Raw genomic sequence first — 9,521 nt, 5'->3', positions numbered from 1 at the left:
TTCCACCTTCCAAGACCCGTGGGATGTGAGAAGGGGGTGAGTTATGTGTGTTGCCTTGTGTCAAAGCTGGTGTATGAGTCTGTGTGTGTCAGAGCATTCATTTGTGCCTTTCTTTGTGAGTGTCTGTTTCTGTGTTTTTGCTTGCCTATCTCCTTCGGAATCAGGTCGGATTTCACATCAGCCACTGCCTGGGGGCACCTCGCCCGCCACTCCCCAGTGCATATACATTACAAGCTAAACGCACGCACACCCAAGCATACTTCCCAGAGTGCTTCGGGGCTGGACCAGGGCAGCAGCCTATCAGCAGCAGCCCTGCCCTGCCATACAGCCAGGACCACCAGAGTCTTGGGACACGCCCTATAACTGAGAACTGGAAGAGCAGCATCCGTGGGCACAGACATTCCTCAACAGCAGACGGACGTTTCCTGGCGCCCTCGCCTCGGACAGCAGTAGCGAGGACAGGTCCTCGGAGACTTTTCTTCACAGCACTGCCCGCGCGGTAAGGGACCCATATAGCACAGTGGAGTAATAATGCCCTTCTTGAAGAGGGAGATGGAGACCTGTGTGGTTAGCAGGTCAAAGGTTGATATGTGGACACCGCTGCATGAACTGCCCTTTATTCTTCTAGTTAGTTTTGGCTATTGAGCAGCGCTAAAGCGCCACCTTAGCGCTCAAACTGTTGAAGGGAGAAATTGCATGAGGAGGGGCATACAGCTTGTAGATGTTGTTTGGCTACTTCCCCACCAATTTCGACTGCCGATGGCCATGCAAATTCCCCATTACCACCAACTTCCTGCCCATCCCGGCCTAAAACACATCCTACTGGGTCATCTTTGAGCTAAACGTATCAAGCCTTCTCATCAAACTTTGTGCTCGAAGTGCCAGAAGGTGTTTTTTTCAAAGCCGTCTTCAAAGAGTTAATGACTTAGTTGGAGTTGTAAACACGCTACGTGTGTAATACAAATGTCTTCACCAGGTCTACCTTCAGCCTCTCTATAAGCGTAATGTGTGTCTTTCAGCTGAGTTCTTTTAAAACAAGCATTGGCAAAGCCAACAGTCGCAGCTTCTGGATAAGTATTAGGCCTTTGCCAGGCACTGCTATTACATGGCCAGATACTCGCACCATTTTGCAGCTGCTACTATCGATTGCCAGTTAATACCACTACCGCAGTGCCTGGCAAATGCCTTTCCCATGCCTACACAGTAGCCAAAACAGCTGGCATGGCCTATGTTTCTTTTTCGCACGGACAAGACTAGGTGCTTGGTTCTTGGATAGCCCGCATTGCTCAGAATTGTAACATTTTGCTGTTAATCAGCTGTAAACATGTCTGTGGCCAAGGATCAAACAGCCACCACTCGACGGTCGCTTTATATCCAGGCCTCGGCGACTGAGAATCAAGAGTGGCCTCATGTTGCACCATGCAAACACATGTAGTGAGCTAGCCAAATCCCTCTGACTAGAGTTTGTGACTTCTCTGCCCAAGAAAATGTGGAGAAGGTGTGTAGACAGTGAATTTTAAGCACATGTTGCTCTATAGGGATTGAAAAATACTTCACCTGACATAGAACATGCAATAATGTGGCATGACAGATCTCTCAAGTTTCCTGTGGGCCTGCTTGAGAAGGGCATCCAGCACTGTCCTTTTTTCAGGAGCTGGGGGAAGGGGGTGCTGGATGGGGGGGTTGTAGTTTTCCTGAATTTGAAATGGGGAAATTTAAAAAAGCATCCCCAGATTACAGATGGGGAACACACAGGACTGGATGGCCTTCTCGCTCATGGCCACGGGAAACTCGAGAGCTCTGCATAGCAGAAGTGATTATTGACAGATTTTACTTTATGGGGATGTGTGGGCTGAGAAATTGAAGTGAGGGGGTGAGGAGACTGGGAGTGGAACTTGTTCTAGGCGTCGGTTGGGAAATCTCCAGGCTTCTCTCTAGGTCGGTCCACTACAATGTACATTTAATAAGACCAGCGTTTCACTGTTCCCGCCGATTGATCACATAGAAGCAGTTTTATCCATGGAGATGACACCCAACACCCTCTTCCCCCCCAACCCACTATCCTCATGTTCTACAAGCTTTTTGATCTACCAATAGCTGCCAAGTCGCCCCATGTCACAAATTCTCGCTTTATATACTGGGTTTTGTGTTTTTTTATTGGGCATTTGTGTAGCATCTTATATACCATTGGTATGATCTCAAAGCGCTGTGGGTTGATCGCCCTTGGGGATCGTAATCCAGGTCAGTGGAGAAAGTAGGGTAGCATGTAGTGCTTGGGTGCACTCATGTGTGCATCCAGTGTGGTTTGGGCAGAGAGTGGCTGCATTCTAATGCAGGCTGCAGTGCAGTGGTTGTGGGAGATCAGTGGAATGTGTGCAGCAAGGAAGTTTAGTTGAGCTAATTATAACTATGGGCCTACAAGTCCCAGCTGCCAAAATTTTAAAAAAAACAGGACTGTAATATGACTAATTGGCTGCACAATTTCTTCCAGCCTGCCCATCACCACCTTGACTCTCTTCCTACTGAACATCATTTGCGCTCAGTTCAGTTCAAGTACAAAAATCCATCAAGCAACACATAATAAACAATAAATCAGATCATCAAATCAAGAGATAAAAACAGTGCATATCACACAGAAGTGTAAAATCAGGGTTGAATCACCTTTACATTCTCACAATAGAAATATAAAACAGGTAATTATGTTTAAAAATAGTGGGAAACACAATATGTACATGGCGACGCCCTCTTGGATCACTTCCATAGCATAGAAGTGGAAAGAAACCTCACTATCGGTGCTAACTGAGCAGCACTCCTGCCACATTCGCCAGCAGCCAAACCTGATCTCACAGACTCTCCCTTCCGCCTGCCCTATCTTTTCCTCCTTCTCTCCCATCTTGCCACTGGAATTCCTGAAGCTAGTTGCTTGCAGCAGCCCATCCAGATCTCCAAGAGACCTTTGCACTCCCACTCCCCTAAAAGACCTCCTTTCCTCAACCTCTGCAGGCAGCATCACAAGATCTATCATAAGCTCTTCCCTCACAACAGGCAAACTCCCAGCAGCTTTCAAGACATCACACATCAAACCACTGCTCAAAAAACCCTCCCTGGACCCCCTTCTACTGGCCAACTATAGACCTATCTCAAACAATTGCTTCATTGCTAAAAATATTGATCAGACATCCTACTCCCAGCTTTGTCTCTTCACTGAATCCAACCTCCTCCTCGACCTCGCCCAGTCGGCTCCAGACACCTCATAGGAACAGAATTATCCCTAGTCTCCATCTGGGATTATTTTTTTTAAAACGCAGACGCGAAAGGCTGTGCCACACTTATCCTCCTTGACCTCTCGGCGGCCTTTGACACTATCAACCACCACACCCTCACAGGCAGGCTCCACTTGCTCGGAATCAGGGACACAGCATTAATGCGAATATCCTCCTTCCTCACAAACCATTCACAAATTACCCACATACCTCGCGGTATCATCCCCGTGCCCTGTCTCCAATGGAGTACCACAGGATGCCTCCCTATCCCACCTGCTCTTTAACCTCTACCTGAGCCCCCTCCCTGCTCTTATTTGCTCACGTGGCCTAACCTGCTACAACTACGCATCCAGATCATCTTCAAGATTCCTAAGACCTCTTCCAACGCCCCCCTCACCTCTAACCTTGCTTCTTGACTCCCAGAAATTGAACACTGGATGACAGCTAACTGCCTCCACCATGACAATCAAAATCATGACCTGTGGGAAGATGGCCCTCTTCCTCCAACCCACCATGTGGCCATCCTCCCTATGCCCTCCTCCCAGTACATCCAACTCAGTAAAGAACCTGGGATGTACCATGGGCACAGGTCTGACACTTTCACACCACATCGACTCTGTGTCTAAATCGGGCTATTTACACATCTTCCCCTACCTCTCCTTCCCTTACAGGGTCACAGCAATCCTGACTATTGTCCTCTCCACCTAGAGTACGCTAACTCCCTATACCTGGGCAATGCTGATTCTCAATTCAGAAAACTACAAAGGGTCCAAAAGAGATCAGCTAGCCCTTGGACTCAGAGAACACATCACACCCACGCTCTGTGTCCTCTTGATAGGTAAGATTCTCATAGCAATTATTCATCTTCCTGACCTGTGTCAACGACAGAACCTTTTGCTTTTACTGCTGGATTATTTGTCCTTAAACCTATCTGACTGGGAATCTTTTTCCACACTCACAGAATGTTTTACTCTTTTTATGAGTGTCATTTTTAAGACTCTCCATAATGTCTTTTTAAAAGTTATCCTCTTTGCCAACTTTTTGGCAATAAGTGCCTATTGTTGCTGGGTTGCCCTAGGGGCTCCCCTTTTAACTTCCTCTGGCTAACCTTGTGAGAACTACAGTTCCATGGGGTAGAAAGGATCTTTGGATCCCTTTTACATTTTATTAGGTGAGACCAGGACCCCTCGCCTTATTTGGAGTGCTGGGGAGATACTGAGTGTCCCCTTTTAAATTTAACATTTGTTACAAGGACAAACTTACCTTTAATGGCTGGTGGCAGTGAGCCTTTTTATTAATTCGGTGCACCTTTACCGCAGGCTATTTGCACAGCCCCGTTAAGGGCACCCATGAGTGCTCATTTTACCAGAATGGCCCCTGTCTTGTTTTTTGCCATTTTAGTGTTCTTTCTCCTTTCTTGTTCCTTCCCCTGACCTCCAGGGCAGGAAATTCCTTTGTGTGATTTTTATCTTCGGCAGGAGTCCTGTGGACTCCATGCCCAGGCTCCAGAGTGTCTGTAAAGGCAGGAAGCGAGGGAGGAGTCCAAAACTCTGCAGCCATTTGTCTTCCAGCCTGAGTGCAATATTCCAGTTCAAACTGGGAGGCTGGCTGTCCGAAAAGGATTGCCAAACCCCCCATCCCCCCAAGTTTGAATGTTGCAAGGCTGTTTGATTGGCTGGGTTCCTGCATAAAAGTCAGAACCTGGAAGCTGAAGAGGTAGTCGACCACTGGAACCAAAACCGAAGAGGAGGATGAAGCATTTGCAGGTGAAATGATTTTCAGCTACGAGAGTGCCTGCTTTGTAACCGGAGTCTGCAGTAGCCCTTCCTTCCAATCGACCTGGGGACTCTGAAAATGACGACCCAGAGTCTTGTGAGACCCACTAGACTCAACAAGTCCTGCATTTTGAGCCATCCCTCGTCATGCTGCAACCTTGTGGGGCTGCAATACCCCAATATCCTGGGACCTCGATCCATTGTGTGGTGCATGGTCGCCCGAATTCCGAATCTCTCTGATTCTTCGTGGGCATCCTGCTGGATCTCCAGAGACATGATTCTAGTCTGAAAAATCCCCTCACCAGAGTGATGGACCTTGCAAACTATGAGAATCTGACCAGAGATATTCTGTCTTCTTCTGTGCTCCTGAAAAAGGCACCAAATCCACAGAGTCGCATCCAGCCATGAGAATAACCTTGTCTAGAGCCTTCCCTGTGATCCTTGCTGCAAAAGACCTTCCAGTGTCCTGCCTTCTGTCTTCTTATTGAAGTAATTCAACAACCAGGTTTTTGGCTTTTGGCTGCAGATCCTGAAGTCCTCCTGCTGCACAATCTTATTCTGTGCTGAGGTACTGTGTTGGCTGGGTTTTTTACCTACTGTAAGCCTTTGTGATTTCTGTATAGCTTTGGGGTGTTTACTGTGATTGGGAGACCTCTCGTCCAGTGCACCCAGGCCCCTGCTGGAATCCTCCTAGGATTCCAGCAGGAATCCTCCTAGGTCTTCTGTGAAGACCCTGGACCCTCAACTAACTCTAAAGTAAAATACTCACCTGTTTGAACAGTCTTCCTTAGAAGCCTATCCTGACACTGCCTGTTGGACACTAGACCCTGGTGACCCCCCTTCTGCCAATGAGAACACTCATGCTCCAAGAATAAGGGGAAGACTTTTAAAGGATTGTGCCTTTTGCCTAGAAAAGAAAATACCTGTTTTAAAGGTACTTACTTGCAAAAGAAGTTAGTTGGTAACTGTAACTCTGAGCGCGAGCAGTTACAAATGTTATTACTTACCTTAGAAATGTTCTGCCATTCTGAAAAGTATATGTAAGGTTATTACTTACCAGAGAAATGTTTTGCCACTCTGAAAAGTATATGTAACATCTTTCTTTCCTTAGAAACTGTTTTGCCATTCTAACAGAAAGTAGATGTAAGGTTATATTACTCACCTGTGATTTGGTTAGGCCTCTTCCCAAAAGTATTGCTTTTGTTTTCACTTGACTGTTCCTGTTAGGATACGTTTATGAGTGTCCCCCAACTGCTTACCCTGACTTGCTGTTAGCCTGTCCAGAATAAGTCTGCATTAGGTTATACCTACCTAGAATAACCTTGAGTCATACGTAAGGAGTAACATTGGGTTTTGCTTTCCCTGGTCTATTTTAGACAGACACAAAAAGAGTCTTGGGTTTACACCTGCCTTTAAGTTGCGTATAGCTTGTATTATCCTAAAATAAGTTAGAGGTATTGCTTCCCTTAGTCTGTGAACAGAAAAGCAACTGTAATTGAAAATTACATCAATAGGGGTTTACTTACCTTGAGTATAACTCGGATTGTTGGTTCATTTAATCGGAATACTGCATTTTTTTATTTATTTTTTATTTAGTTGATTTAATCAAATTAATGATTTTTACAAACATTGTAGAAGAAGAAACTGTACATCAGAAAAAGTCTGTGTAAGAGGCAGTCCAAGAAGACAGTCCGAAGAGGAAGAAGAAGAGAGAAAAGAAGAGGAAAAGCGTTGCTGCAAGACCTTTCCGGCTAGCATCGCTGTAGCGGCTTGATTTGTGTAGGAGGCTGACTGTGATTTCACAGAGAAAGAATACATTTAAGAGTCTGTGTTGTGGCAATTGTCCAAGTGTTTCTTTCTCCGCTCATTAAGCGGTTCCACCACAATTCCTCTTCCTTAGTGTATGAAGCCGAAAGGTGCGGTAACAGGAATTTCTCGCCTATTTCTTTTGTTCCTGGGCAATTTAGTAGCAGATGGCGAATGGTTTCCACCTTTGTTTCATTCTTACAAAAGCTACATGTGTCTGAGTTGCTTTGTCCTCTTAGATTTAAAATCTCGTTGGTTTCCAGCAGGTTTAGACGTGCTCTCAAAAAGAGATTTCTGGCTGATTTGTTGGGGAACTTACTCATGTAATTTGGAACCAAGTTCAGTTTACTTTGATAAGGCGGAAGATGACTGACTGATTTGGCCTTAGCTGCATTGTCCAGGTTTTTAATCCAGTCAAGCTCGCCCATCTTCTTTTTAATTTTTTTGGGATAGCGGACGAGATCGACCACTAAAGAGTGAAAATACTGCATTTAATGTAAGCGCCTGAGGCCAATGATAGGTTTAATGGAATCTTAAGACTGGATATGTGTTTACTACTACATTTACTACTGATCCCCCCCCCTTTAACTACCTTTCTCCTACTCCATTAGTAACCTCATCCACATGGTCATCCCTCTCACCTCACCTTCTAAGCTCTCCGCCCTCTTCCTATCCCTCTCACATCCCTCGCCACACTGACAGAAGGCATTCTGGCTTCCCACTTGTTGGGTAAGATTTTCATAGTAATGATAAATCTTCCTGACCCCTGTCAACCCCAGAACGTTTTGACTTTACTGGTGGATTATTTGTCCTTATACCTAGGTGAGTGGGAACCTTTTTCCACACTCACAGAATCTTTTACTCTTTTTATGGGTGTCATTTTTAAAACTCTCCATAGTGTCCTTTAAAAGTTATCCTCTTTGACAACATTTTGGCAATAAGTGCCTATCGTTGCTGGGTTGCCCAAAGGGCTCCCCTTTTTACTTTCTCTGGCTATCCTTGTGAGATCTACAGTTCCCAAGGATAGAAAGGATCTTTGGATCCCTTTTACATTTTATTAGGTGATACCAGCACCCCACACCTTATGTGGAGTGCTGGGGAGATAGTAAGTATCCCCTTTGTCATTTTAAATGTAACATTTATATTACAGGGACAAACTTGCCTTTAATGGCTGGTGGCAGTGAACCTTTTTAATAATTTGGCGCACCTTTACTGCAGGCTGTTTCCATAACACTAGTAAAGGCACTGATAGGTGCACATTTTACCAAAATGGCCCCTACCTGTTTTTTCACCATTATAGCGTTTCTTGTCCTTTCTTGTTCCTTCCCCTGACATCCATGGTGGGAGATTTCCTTTGTGTTAACTTTAACTTCGGCGGGAACCCTCTGGATTCCCCGCCAAGGCTCTAGGGTGTCTGTGAAGGCAGGAAGCGAGGGAGGAGTCCAAAACTCTGCAGCCCTTTGTCTTCGTTCAAACTGGAAGTCTGGCTGCTCTGAAATAATTGCCAACCCCCCAAGTTTGAATGTTGCATGGCTGTTTGATTGGCTGGGTTCCTGCATAAAAGTCAGATCCTGGAAGCTGAAGAGGTAGTCGACCACTGGAACTAAAACCAAAGAGGAAGCTGAGGAACTTGCAGCTGACATGATTTCCAGTGACCGGAGAGTCTGCTGTGTAGCCTGTTGTAGCCCTTCCTTCCAATCGACCTGGGCTTCCCGAAATGGATGACCCCGACCCAGAGCTTGTTAAGACCCACTGGACTCGAGAAGAACTGCATCTTTGTTTTTGCTTTGTCACTCCAAGTGGGACGGGTATGCCCAGATTTGGGTCCTGTGCCTGCTGGGCCTAGAGACCCAAGCTACTCCTCACTGATGAGGCCCAACAAGGCAGAAACATGTTTGGGAATGCTTGTGGTCTCGTGCAGAAGGATTGTGACCTAGCAGTCCGGGCTGGACTGCCCCTTTTGGGGTGGGACCAAGCCTGATTTGCATATGGTCATTCCCCTTCTGTAATGTCTTGGCAGGCAAAGAACGATGGTCTGGAGGGTTGCACAGAGCAATGCCTGAGGTTAAGATTCATTCGAAACCTTCCAGCCATCACCTCTTTGTTTTTGCTGTTAGCCTGTACAGAACAAGACTCCTTATGTTATACTTACCTTTTAGGTTGCTGGTAGCTCCTTGCTAAAGTATAGAGGTTTTACTTACCTTGTGTTAGCTGTGTGCCTTCCAAAAATAAGTTACAAAGTTATTGCTTAGTCTATGCACTGAAAAGCAACAGTAATTGAAGATTACATAACAGGGTTTAATTACCTTGAGTATAACTGTTATCCCAAAATAAGTTATAGGTTTTTACTGTTCCTAGAATAAGTGTGTCACTATTCTGCAAAGTATATTATCCAGTGGATATTACTATGTGATTTCTTGCTAAGCATCATGGTACAGTTGTTAGGGTTTACTACCATTGAATTAGTGTAATCTAAAAGTCATTATTGGTGTGACTTCCCTAGAACTCCTGTTAGGTGTTCCAAATAAAGTTATATGTTTTGGCCTTTGTGCCTTCAAGCATAGTGTTGTGTGTTTTTATAAAAGTCTTTATGACTGACTAGTACTTACTCCTACACCTAACTTGGCCTATATGAGTATTATAAAAAACCTTTATTTTGTATAATACCCATGGTTGG

General features: G+C 45.3%; 1 protein-coding gene across 1 annotated transcript in view; it reads left to right on the top strand.

The window, feature by feature from the left end:
- The first annotated feature begins 262 nt into the window (after positions 1-262).
- The window catches only part of LOC138521147 (von Willebrand factor A domain-containing protein 5A-like), a 149,827-nt gene continuing 140,568 nt past the window's right edge, over positions 263-9,521 (top strand). Inside the window, exon 1 of the mRNA XM_069633726.1 lies at positions 263-499. The gene's annotated coding sequence lies outside the window, so the exon portion shown is untranslated. The remainder of the gene's footprint in view (positions 500-9,521) is intronic.

Source organism: Ambystoma mexicanum, chromosome 13 (assembly GCF_040938575.1).
Source record: "Ambystoma mexicanum isolate Mex_15411 chromosome 13, UKY_AmexF1_1, whole genome shotgun sequence".
Taxonomy (NCBI): Eukaryota; Metazoa; Chordata; class Amphibia; order Caudata; family Ambystomatidae; genus Ambystoma; species Ambystoma mexicanum.
This window is presented reverse-complemented; position numbering and strand designations above follow the sequence as displayed.